Genomic DNA, 12122 nt, shown 5'->3' with positions numbered 1-12122 from the left:
CCTTTTATTTTTATTATTTTGTTGGTGTTGTGTGTTTTGTTTGTATTTTTGGACCCTTTCAGAGGCTAATGCAAACCAGGGGTTTTAAAACAGCGGGGAAGTGGCTGTTTCATGTTTACGTTGAACCCAAGTTGCCTTGGAGTAGGGGCACTCTAACAATCTGGTTGGGCACAGAAAATCAGAGGGAAATGATGCTAGGCTATGTTATTGTCTGACAGTACAGCGCACTCCCGGTAGTCGTCGTTTCTCGAGCTTGAATTCTGGAGCTCCTTGTCTTTACCTGCAGCAGCCACACACGTAAAAACATTCTTACAGTTGTAAGTACCAGATTTGGGGTTTATTCCCTAGCAAGGTGTGAATTGGTGTGAAGGCTGTGAATTTGCATTTTCTCCCAGAGCTTTGGTTTTTCCCGCCAACCAAACATAACTAAGAGTGCTATTTGGCTTAGGACTTCACAAGATTGTGACAAAGCTGGGTTACACAATTTGTTGTCAGACAGTCAGGGAAGTGAAAAAACACCTTCCAAAGCACTTCAAATTACATTTGTATTGTGTTTTATGACAGTGCATGCCATGATTTGCTATGAGGATAAATACATGGCTCACAAGGTAAAAACAATACCAGCAATGCTAGCACAGCTGCACAAATGCATCCAATTAAGTCTTACATCACAGCTGCATGTTTACTTCCTCAGCAAGTACAGAATTTCACACCCAGCCATATGACCTTTGCCCTATTTTCCTTTAGTCATTGACTGAGGGGCCTGGGGAGAGATTGTATTTGTGCATGTGTGTAAGTGTGCGTGGGTGGCTCTGTGACTGAGTGGAACACTAATGAGCCAACTGATTATAGTGGAAAGCCTCAGGTTTTCATTAGCTCTCAGAGGATCAAATACTAGATCAAACCAACAGCATGTCAGAGAAAGAGGCTGGCCACAAAGGTTCACTGAAAAACTTCAAAATCTGTACAAATAGCAAGATGGAAAGTTTTACCTTTTTAAATCAGATGATAAAACTTGCTTGTGATCAAAAAGAAACCAAGAAATTCATAATATGCCTCTATACTATGGACAAACACAAACACTGGCTTGTGTAATTGAATTCTTCCACAAAAAGCATTCATAGCGCTTTCATTGAGCTTCCTTAGACAACAGGGACCAACCCCCCTACAAACCTAGAGGTTTTGTACACAGCTTTGATTGTCTCACCCTTCCCTATATTGAAAGAGGTGCTGGCTTGACATCTCTGTGAGAACATCAGCATTTCCACTCTTGATTATTAACCCGACAGACCAAAAAGGTGGGCTCTTTGCAGTAACTTTGTATTGCCACAACTGCAGAAAAAAAGGTATAACAACCAACAAACTCAGGAAATGTGATAGCAAGAGCTCTCTACTCAGTGTCACTTTGACCCAGCATTTTCAGTTTCTTATGTTTTTGGTATTCTTCTGTATTCTGATTTATGTCTGATTCTTTAGTTATCCTGTTTTAATTATTATAAATCTACATTTCAGTTTATTCTGGTTTAGGGTTTAGTTCTTAGGTTTTGTTCTTATGCCCTCATGTTTAGTTTAGGTTTAGTTCTGTGCTTAGTCTTCTCTGCCCGTGTGTTCCCTCTGTGTAAAGTCCATGTTTCTTAGTCTGTGTCTTTGTGAATTGTTTCCTGTTTTATTTTGAAGGGTTATGTCTTATGTCAGTGTTTCTAGCTTCGCTCCCCCTGTCTCGTTAGGTCTAATTCCTCCCAGCTGTGTTCCCCTTCTGTCTCTAATTCCTTGATGACTTCTTCAGTGTATTTTAGCCCCGTGTTGTGTCAGTGACGTGTTGTACCCTCAGATTGTGCCTGTTTGTTTCCGTTCTCAGCGTTCATTGTTCAGCTAATGTTTTGTTCATCACCAGCAATAAAGCTCTGGTTTTCAGTTACAATTCAGTCTCCACGAGTCCTGCATTTGGATCCTCACCTCTGCCTGCCCGCACACAGAGCCCCAACAGTCAGTTTATCAAATATTTAAATGTTTAAATGCACTAAATTGCAACTATCAAGGATTAAAGAATGAGTGGTCAGCAGCAAGATTGATAGTGAGCAAACCAATACTTTTGCCTGAGAACCCAAAGTACAGGATGAGGTAAAAAATTAATCTTGAGGCTAAGTTGATAATATCTCATCCCTGCTACAGGGGCAGGGAGAATTTAACAGAGTAATGGGTTGCTTTGCGTCAACTGTAGGGTCCAGTGGTTCTAGAGTGCTACCCATATAAGGCAGTGTGAATCAAATATGCCTCAGTTCTGCTGCTTTTATTTATTTTGTTGCCACTTGTAATAACCAAACCTTTGGAAATATTTAATAGTTCGTGTTTAACTTTTTAAAACACGAAGGATTTTTTAACCAGATTTATTTACTTCCAAGAGGTGGGCACCAGAATAATCATTTAAGGGTCACATGATTGCTTTTTCCAGCTCTGCTTTACTGCAGATTTTACTTCTAGCCTATTGTCTTTAGAGATTGATGGTTAGGACAGTTCCTTGACAGGCCTCTCTACTGGCATCCTTCCTTTCCTCTTTTCTTCTAGTCCCTTTCTTTCTTTTCCTCCCTTTCTCCGTAGGGCCCCTGGACCCCATCAAGTCTCATTCTGTACATCCCACATGTTAGGGGTCAGTGCATACCCCACAAAAATAAACCAGTCACTCAATGTGAGGATCTTTGTGTATGTCCTTACCCCCCTAGCCTCTTTCTCCATCTCTCTCTCACTCATTTACTTGCGCCCTATAGACGAGAACTGGCTCCATTCACAGTGTTCCCTCCCCCCTGGAGCGAACTTCTCTGGCCCTAACAGAGTAATTCTATGCCTTATTGCTCCAGCTCCTTCACGGAAAACTTTCTCGTCAAAGCATTTGTAAGGATACTGAAAGAAATGAACTGGCTTTGTGCTTAAACACATTGACATATAGGTGACATCATGTGGTGAAGTCTGGGGGTCAAACGTTTAAAAAAGAAAAAAGGGCAGAATGTGTGAAATGTCTCTTAAAGGCCTCCAAGTGGCCATCTTGGAGAAAAAATGCCAGGACTCTTTTAGAAATGAAGCAGTTTTATGAGTTTGCCCCTGCTGGCTATCATCCAGCTTAATCCACATTGTGTTCTGACTTCCTACAGACCAAAGCAGGTTTCTCAAGCTCATCTCCACTTCATGTTTAATCTCCCCCTGCTCTTTCATTAGGACCACACCATGTGTTGATTCTGAAGAAATGAAGCGGACACCTCATTTCGAGCAAGAATGAGCCAGAGAAAGCTTTTGTCCACAGTAGGAATGCCCATAAGACAGAGAGGAACACTGTTTGGTCTGACTCGGGTTGCTATACCGGAGCTGAAGAAAGCCATGGCAACGCAAGCAGAAGGTCTTCTGGATCACTTAGTGCTGATACAATACAGCAGCTCTGGGTTTGTCATTCCAGTCAGGCCTGACCCAAATTACGACATCCTGGGAAAAAGTAGCCCACTTCAATCAGTGCCCACGCACAGGCAGACTTAATTTGGGCCAACACATATTTGGCTGATAGCAGTAATAAACAAAACATATGGATGTTTGAAGTATAATCACTGAGAAAGAGGGCCTGTTAATGATTTAACAGCAAAGTCTGTAGCCCATGGCTGTTGGATTACTGGGTCTTTCCAATTGTTTACACAGTATGTCTACAAGCCACTTTTCCATCTGCTGTTATAATTCTCAGCATTTTAAGCTTAATAGTCTTTTATATTTTCATATGTTTATTATCTCCTATCAACAGCCTCAAGACAAAATCTGCTTAAAATGGGAAGAACAACAAAGAATCAATTAGGACCATGTCTACAGAAGTTTGTTTTTTTTATTGTTTGTTTGGGGTTTTTTTGTTTTTTTTACCAAAAGGCGAAATATCAGAAAAATGCACAATTGCAAAAGTGTTGTGCTTGGAGCAGAAACTTTTGCTGAGTGTTTTTTTTTTTGCAACTTTACAAAAACTTTACTTATTCCAAGTTTTAAAGCCATATGAAAACAAGCTGGATGGATACTAGCAGTCCTTGAATCCATATAAATCCCATCCCAAACATACAGAGTGAGCAGAAAGACCAAAAATCATACAAATGATAACGTCAAGTTACTGCTCTGTTAATCAGTTCAACATTGTATCACCCCCCAAAAGCTACATATCAATAAGTGTAGACCCCGAAAAGGAATCCACTTACTTTGTTTTGGAGGTCTGGTAGTTGTATTTCAGAGCTTAAAGCAATAGTTTCTCCAGGCTCTTTTCATCTGCACCTCTGCCCTGCTGCCCTGCCTCTCCAATACTATTTGTCTTTGTGGGCTGAGCATTCGATAGCAGTGTAGACTTTTTTCTTTTTTTGTGTGTCTGTTACATGGGGTGAGGGGAGGGTGATGGGTTGGGTGTTGAATGCCGGGATTCCTGACTCGTGATCAGGAGCTCATTACCCCCCAAGGTCACTCCAGGGACGCTACGGCCTGGCACTTATGGAGACACCAGAGAGAAGACGTAAGATGGTGGATGAGTGTGTGGGAGAAAGAGATAGGGGGAGAGAGCAGTTAAGAGCCAAAGTGTTTGGGAGATCTATGGGGACCAGGAGAAAAAGCTGTGAGGAAAAAGAGACGGACAGATATGTATAAGCAAGAGAAATGAGACGCTGATACAAATGCCAACAGAGAGGCAGATATTCAGGAGGAGCGAGCTAACGCTACAATAAAATACGTCTGCGTGTGACTCTGTTGAGCCCACAGAGTGAGCAAGCTGAGAACAGCAGTCCCATCAAACCACACAGTTACATAAAATATCGTGTTCATCTATGGAAAAGTCAGTCATAAGCAATCAATAGAATATTGGCAAACACCAGTAGGGCTCTGGGTTTGTCTCTGAGTGCTTTATATAGGCCAGTGTTTCCAAATAAACAAAAAACTTTTGTTTCAGGTAAATAACATATTTTCTGAAACAATAGTACCTTTAATCACTTGACTGTTGTTTATGTGGAATTTTCCAGTGTGTTCATTTTATTTTATTTTACTTATGCTAGGATTGTGGTTGCCTGACTTTTAAATGATAATTGCTAAGTCTAAACTTTACACTAAACCGGATACAACTTTTAAGGTTTAACTCTGTTGACAACTAAGTATTTTTTTGAATTATTATATTTAATCAAGTTGCAGTTTGCATATAAAACATTAAAAAGTAGCAGTGCTGTGCCTGACATAGACTTGTTCACATAATATACTTCTTGTATTTGATATTCTGCGCTCACGTGGAAAAGCATGATCAGCATCCAGATAGTGTACTCATAATGAGGCTTGTGCTGATGCAGTGTTTGCATCAGATATCGGCATAATCCTGACTCAAAAAGCTGGCTCAGATAGGAGTAATTCTTTATTTTACCACATATTAGCGGGGGGAAAGGCCAAAAAGAAGCTAACGTGCTAATTCAGAAAATGTACATTATTAGATGTGTTTATTTATCAGGTTAGTGAAGTTGTGTTAAGTGTAGTCTGACTAGCTCCCAGCAGGGATATTGTGGAGATTCTTAACAGATGCAACATCTGCGGGGTTTACCATCATTGTTTACTATCAACTAGAACGTTTTAACAAATTGCTTGAGCCACATTGCACCAGACCTCTATGGCCCATCCTAAGAGTGCTGGGTCATCTACAGGAGGTCTTGCCAGTGCGGCTGATTTGAGTGGGTCCAGCCACCAGGCACTCGTCAATGAGCCCCTCCTCCAAGCCTGACTCTAGGGTGGGGCCCTGGCAAACCCCATCTATGGTTACAGGCAAAATGTAGTCATCTGTATCCATCGTAGAGAACTTCTGAATCGCACTTAGTCTGGCCCATCACACAGGACCAGCTTGATTTCTGAGACCCTGCCAGGGGCAAATTATCCCTGACAGCATTGCTCTGTTATCACTGGAATACACAAAACCAACAAATATAATAAAGTGGCCATTCACAGAGGGAATTGTTCAAAAATGGGGGAGGAAAGAACTGGAAAGTTGACAGATTTGTTGCAGAAAGTGCAGTAATGCTGGACCTGTCATGGTGTTGAAAGCACTGAACGTGAAAGCGAATCCTTCTATTTAATGTCATCAGCTTTTCAAATATTTAATCATAAACTTGCAATAGTACTAGCAGTAAGTAATGGAAAAATCAAAGACAGTGGGGAGCCAGTCTTGTTGTGCAGAAGTGTATGGGAAAATGACCCTTTAGGGTCCTTTAATTTATGACCTCAGTTAACACTTTCCTGACAAGATTTTGGTCTCAATGTCTAGTGTCACATGTTATTGACTAAAACATGAAGCTCATTTTGTAAATTATGGTGCCCATTAAGGGCGTAATTAACAAGTCATTACTGTATCAGTCAGTCAAATCCACGCTTCCTTTGTCACATCCATTTTTAAAACACCAAGATGGTGACGGTGGAAACATTCAGCTAGAGCGCAGCAACAGGACTTCACTAACCAGTAGGTGATCTTTTATATACACTCTACAGAAAAATGGGAAATTTACAATTTAAGACTACACTTAACACATTTAAATTCAATCAATAGATCAATTTTGTTTGTTTTTGTTCTAGAACACCAGAGTGAGGAGCCTAATGTTATCAGTAATATAGTGAATGAAATTTTTTAGTCAGTAATTAGTAATTGATTATGTGTTACAGGTAACTTGACTAATAGGCTAATCCATTCATTCCCAAACATAAAATTACCAATCCTATTAAGAATTTGTATTAACAGAGTTTCTTGGCACTGTCAAGAGGTAAGGGCATCAGCGTAACTTTGTGCTGAACATTGGGGGGGGGGGGTCAAGATCTCTATCTAAATAAATAAATAAATAAATCTGGGTAAATTCCCAGATGATTAAACATGCAACTATTTTGCTGGTAATAACGGAAATGAGTAAAGAAAATCAACAGCCGATTTATGCAAGATAAATCATAATTTTATTTGGGGGTTATTTGGTTGGGTCTGATTATTGGGGGGCTCATAACCCCCTGGAAATTACGTCCCTGGGTAAAGGGTGTCTTGTTCACTGGTCTTTGCATATTGTCTATGCAGTAAAGAGAGCTCAAGAGAAACTTCAGTGTGAAAACAAATCTAATGAGTTCACCACTCAATCTACATTTCTACCCTTAGGTGTTTTCACAAGCGCTGGGTAGTGACCAGAAATACGCCATGAATACGAGGGATGGAAGTGAGTTTCCTCCAGCGTGTGGTCGGGTTCTCCTTTGGAGACAGAGTGAGGAGCTCAGCAATTCAGGAGGGACTCAGTGTGAGGTGGCTACTCCACATCAAAAGCAGTAGTCAGTAGTCAGACAGTAGTTTGGGATCCATCCTGGGTGAGGTACTTTGGGTATTTGGAGGAGACCCTGGAGAAAACTTAGACCATGCTGGAGAGATTGCATATCTTGGGTGGCTGGGAAGGCCTTGGTGTAACCCAGGAAGAGCTGAAGGAGGGAGGTGCACAGGCAAAGGGAGATCTGGGTATCTCTGCTTTGACTGCCACATAAGAAGCAACAAATGGCTAAATGGATGGCTGAAAATAAATCATCACCTGACCAACAAATCAGCAAAGTGTACAATTTTGCAGTCTAATCTAGATAGAATAAACAGTGACTTTTAATGGTCAACTTGAATTAGGTTTAAATCTGAGAATTGCCTTTAGAGCTACAGTGTCTGACAGCTGATATGTAGTCACTTGATTTCTATCTTTTCCTCTCTTCCTCTCGTATTTCCAGTTAAATCAATTTCAGCTCTCATTTGTAGCAATATATCCTTTTGGAAGGGGTTGTGGTAAAAAGATGTGAATACAGTGAGTGTGTTTCGAAGAGCAGATGGCTGCAGATGACCCTATAGAGCAAACCCGGCACCCTGCCACAGCTGGACAAGTCTGGATTGACAGATTACAGCACACACAATCAATAAAGTCTCCCATTAGTTCTGTCCACAATGCCCTGTGTACAATACTGATGTCAGACTGCCTCTATACTCGCTAAAGTCCCCGCAAAGAGGAATGGCCTTATATATCACATTATAAGGCTTTTTTTCCAGGCTTGAGTTATTGATTGAGTACCTGGCACAGGCACTTTCTGTGCTAGATTAAAATGCCTCTTAGCTCGAAATGAAAGCATCTCTCCAGGTCATAATTATTAGATAACCCATTTTAGTGACAGGGACTGCTGTCAAGGTGCTATTCAGTCATTGGCAATGTGATTATAATGCACAATTACAACTTTAATCGTCTTTATGCACATTCAAGAACCATTAGTTACTATGGTGAGGCTCAACATTATGAATTAAAAATAGGTGGAAAAATAACCTTAGTGACTAAAATATGCCCCAAAGCCTTTTCACCAGAGTTCTTTACATCAAGAATGAATAAAGGAGTCAGAGTTAAATATTACTTCAGTCTCTGAATAAAAATCATTAAACTCACAGTCTTTGAACATTTTCCTTTCAAAGTTGGGTTGTCATTCTGCAGCATCAATTTAATAGCTTTAAATTTAAATCAATTTCAATTTACCCTACCGTCCTTCGTCATTCTGTTAAATAGTTTGGTTTTTATAGCTTTCAAACTTTACTGCTATATTTTTAACAGCTGATTTAATTCTGACCAGTTGCCATCATTGTAAAGCCGTTTTGAATAAAAAATTTGGTAGTATGTTTCATAAATTAAACTGAAACATGACAACACATCTGTTAGATACGTAGTGCACATACCTACAAGAGCTACCTCTCCATGTTTTATTTATTTTCACAGATTTTTATCATCCTAAAATTGGCAGCTTTCACGTAAGGTCTTCAGGGAGCCTCATAGCTCTCAATTTCAAGACTATAACAGATTTTTTTTTCTGATGCAAGTCTCGCTCAAGTCAAGTCTCAAGTCTTGAAATCTGCTTTCACTTGGACCAAGCAGCTTCTTTCAGGGTGATATGAAAAGTGAAAAGGTGAGGGCTAAAATTTTCATGCCGCTCGATCGCAAGCATTTAGACTTAGAGTTTTAACACCTTTCGCCTAGCAACTGAAGGCTTGTTTCGAAAGTCTTTAGAGTGTTGCTGTGTTTAAAAAAAAAATGCTGAAATTGGAAAGCAATAGGCCAGGCGCAAAAATATGGATTAGTTAGTAAGAAACTTTTAGAATCCTTGGTGCATCTGCCCAAGATAGATGTGTCCTCATCTATAGCCTAAATTTAGGTAAAAACTTGTAATGTAGGAATTGATTTTTTATTTTTATTTTTACAATAATACACAGATTAAACACTTGAGTGTACACATGGCCAAATGGCATCAAGATGCAAGTTGTGTTCCCCGATTGTATCACATAGTTTTATTATTACCGAGTATTTTACTCCACCGTTCATTTGTGCTGACAAAGAGAGAAGAAACAGAGGAATTTATTATGTCTTTTAAACCTGGAGGCGTCTTAAAAATGCATCCACCTTTGTGCTTAACGACACTAAATGTCCATTCCCCAAAAAGTGCTATAAAAACTTTATATATTCATTTTTTTTTCACTTTAAATTGGTCAGTCTTTTAAAACTATTTCTCCCTGAAATATTTATATAAAGTTTTAATTATATTTTCGTTGTTTTAACCCTTTAAATACCAGTTTCATTACATGAGCACCCTGTTTTTTTAGCCCCAAAAAACAAAAAAACTAAATATTTTCAAAAAAAACCATTTGAAGTAATATTTGATTGTTATTATAATTAGGCCTTCAGATGGACAAAAGATTGGCACCAAAATGAATTTTGACCTGCCATTATTTTTTTTGCAGGAGCACATTAAAAAATCCATGAAAAATGCAAATTCCCCAAAAGTGCAATAAAAATATTAAATATTAAATTTTTTTTTCACTTTAAATTGGTCAGTCTTTTAAAACTACTTCTCCCTGAAATATTCATATAAAGTTTTAATTATATTTTCGTTGTTTTAACCCTTTAAATCCCAGTTGTATTACAAAAAAACTAAAAAAAAAACCTAAAAAACTAAATATTTTCCAAAAAAAACATTTGAAGTAATATTTGATAGTTAATATAATTAGGCCTTTAGATGGTCCAAAGATCGGCACCAAAATTAATTTCGATCTACTTTAAAAAAAAATTTCCGGAACCGAAAATAGTCTCCAGGCGGTCAATGCTGGTCCTCTAGGCCGAAATTAGTGCCTCTTCCCGGGGTAAGTTGCGACGAAGAACCGGGGCATGTTGCGTGGGACTCCTTTCTCCAGCAGACACATCCATACCACGTGACAACAAATACGTCATTTCCTGTTGATTGAAAAAAAAAAATCCACCCTCTCACGTCGGTGAGAGGGTGGATTGGTCTCGCCCGATCAGCGGGCATAGCCGGTGATGCAAGCCGGAAATCAGACTTCCTTTCCCGCAGTTCAGTTCTGCAGCCCGCTGTTTTCGAGCAGAGGTCAAATGTGAAGCAAGGGCGCCACTCGGTGGACAAATAAAAAAATTACAACTCTAAGGTCTCTAGTTAAAAACGAAACCTAAGGTGGAAACCTGACGATCCCTTAAACCTTAATTTTTCTGGCGTGAAAAATAGCGTTTATAATGGGTTTCAATGGGACAATTTTTGTCCAAAGGCATAAAGGTGGATGCATCGCTGTAGCTTAGCCATTTTAGGCTAATTTAATGAATTTACACCACAATTAAAAAAAAAAAGTTAAAAAAAGATTCTTTGACAAATTTGGCTTTAATCCACTCAACACAGTGAAAATGGTTTAAAACTAAAAATTCAAAAGACAATAAATGTCCTTAAGACCCTCCAGGGGTTTTCACTCATTTACCATAGCTTATAAAGTCCAATTTTTGAAGCCTCAATTTCAGCATCAAGGCTCTCATCAATTTGGTTTTCCACAAATTAAGAGAGCAGGTCACTAAGCTCCAGCTAATGCTAAAAGCCTTTTAGCAAGCTATATACAAACACTTGCTATATATGAATATTTGATGAGGCAATCACATGACAGGGACTCAGTACATTTCAGAAGGTAAACGTGGTCAAGAAAACATGAAGTTCAGTATCACAGCGGTGAAGACAGTTGATTAGAAACTGCTGATCTGCTGAGATTTTTACTACACAGCTATTTCTAGGGCCTACAAAGGATGGCCCATAAAGAGAAACTATCCAGTGAGTTGTATTGCTCTTTGGGATAATAAGTTGTTGATGTTACAGATCTGAGGAGGATGGCCAGACTGCAACAGTAACCCCAAAAAAACCCAACTAATTACAACCAAGGTCTCTGAAGACACAACACATGGAGCTTTGAATGGGATGCAGCAGCAGAAGACCACATCGGATGCCACTCCTGTCAGCTGAAGTAAAGACAAGCAGACAGAAATTGGCTACACCCACATGTGTTGGCATACCAGTATCAAATTAGCCTTTTTACAAGCAATGCACCATTTAAGCAACCACATGTAACATTTAAATGAATGAGTTGCTTAAATGTGGGAGTCTATGGGGCTTCACTCACTTTTGGAGTTTGCTTCAAGTGACCATTTAAGTGACTGCTATGTTTGGTACTTTATATTTGACTCACTTTTTCAGCCACTGAGGATGCTGATAGTAATTTACCAATACAAATTGCTGCTTTCACACTTGTTTCAGGCGACATATTCATTTAAATTTAATCATTTAAATTTAATCATAATGTATCCATAAAATAAGAAAACTGCTACTTTTTTTAAGTGAATCATACGCTTAGAGGACTTACATGAAACATAAACCTTTAACTCTGGCTTTCTTTTTCTGTCAGGGTCACATGTTTAGCTTCGTGTTGCACTATTGGGGATTTCTGCATCAGCCCCAAGCCCCAGCTCTACTGATCGTCCGTAATTAGCATGACTCATACCCCCCCATTCCCCACTGATAAAGATATATAATTCCACTCCTGCCGTCTCATATTCAGCTCATTAATAATACATTTGATCCATTTGCTTTCCCTTCAGTCCACCACTTAGTGTGTGCTGCTCTTTAGTGTCACCCACAAGGAGCTTCACAAATGATATCATTTCCCTTGTTTGATTAAATGAGATCTGGCAATCAAGGAAAAAATTATGAAAAAGAAGATTGTCTTTAGAATGCTC

The 12122-nt window shown here is 39.2% G+C and overlaps 1 protein-coding gene across 1 annotated transcript in view; it reads right to left on the bottom strand.

The window, feature by feature from the left end:
• Positions 1-4475, bottom strand: part of ptn (pleiotrophin) — a 53878-nt gene extending 49403 nt beyond the window's left edge. Inside the window, exon 1 of the mRNA XM_026146494.1 lies at positions 4215-4475. The gene's annotated coding sequence lies outside the window, so the exon portion shown is untranslated. The remainder of the gene's footprint in view (positions 1-4214) is intronic.
• Positions 4476-12122: the final 7647 nt, after the last annotated feature.

This window comes from Astatotilapia calliptera, chromosome 17 (genome assembly GCF_900246225.1).
Source record: "Astatotilapia calliptera chromosome 17, fAstCal1.2, whole genome shotgun sequence".
NCBI classification, from domain to species: Eukaryota; Metazoa; Chordata; class Actinopteri; order Cichliformes; family Cichlidae; genus Astatotilapia; species Astatotilapia calliptera.
The sequence above is the reverse complement of the archived record's forward strand: the minus strand, read 5'-3'. Positions and strand labels throughout refer to the sequence as shown.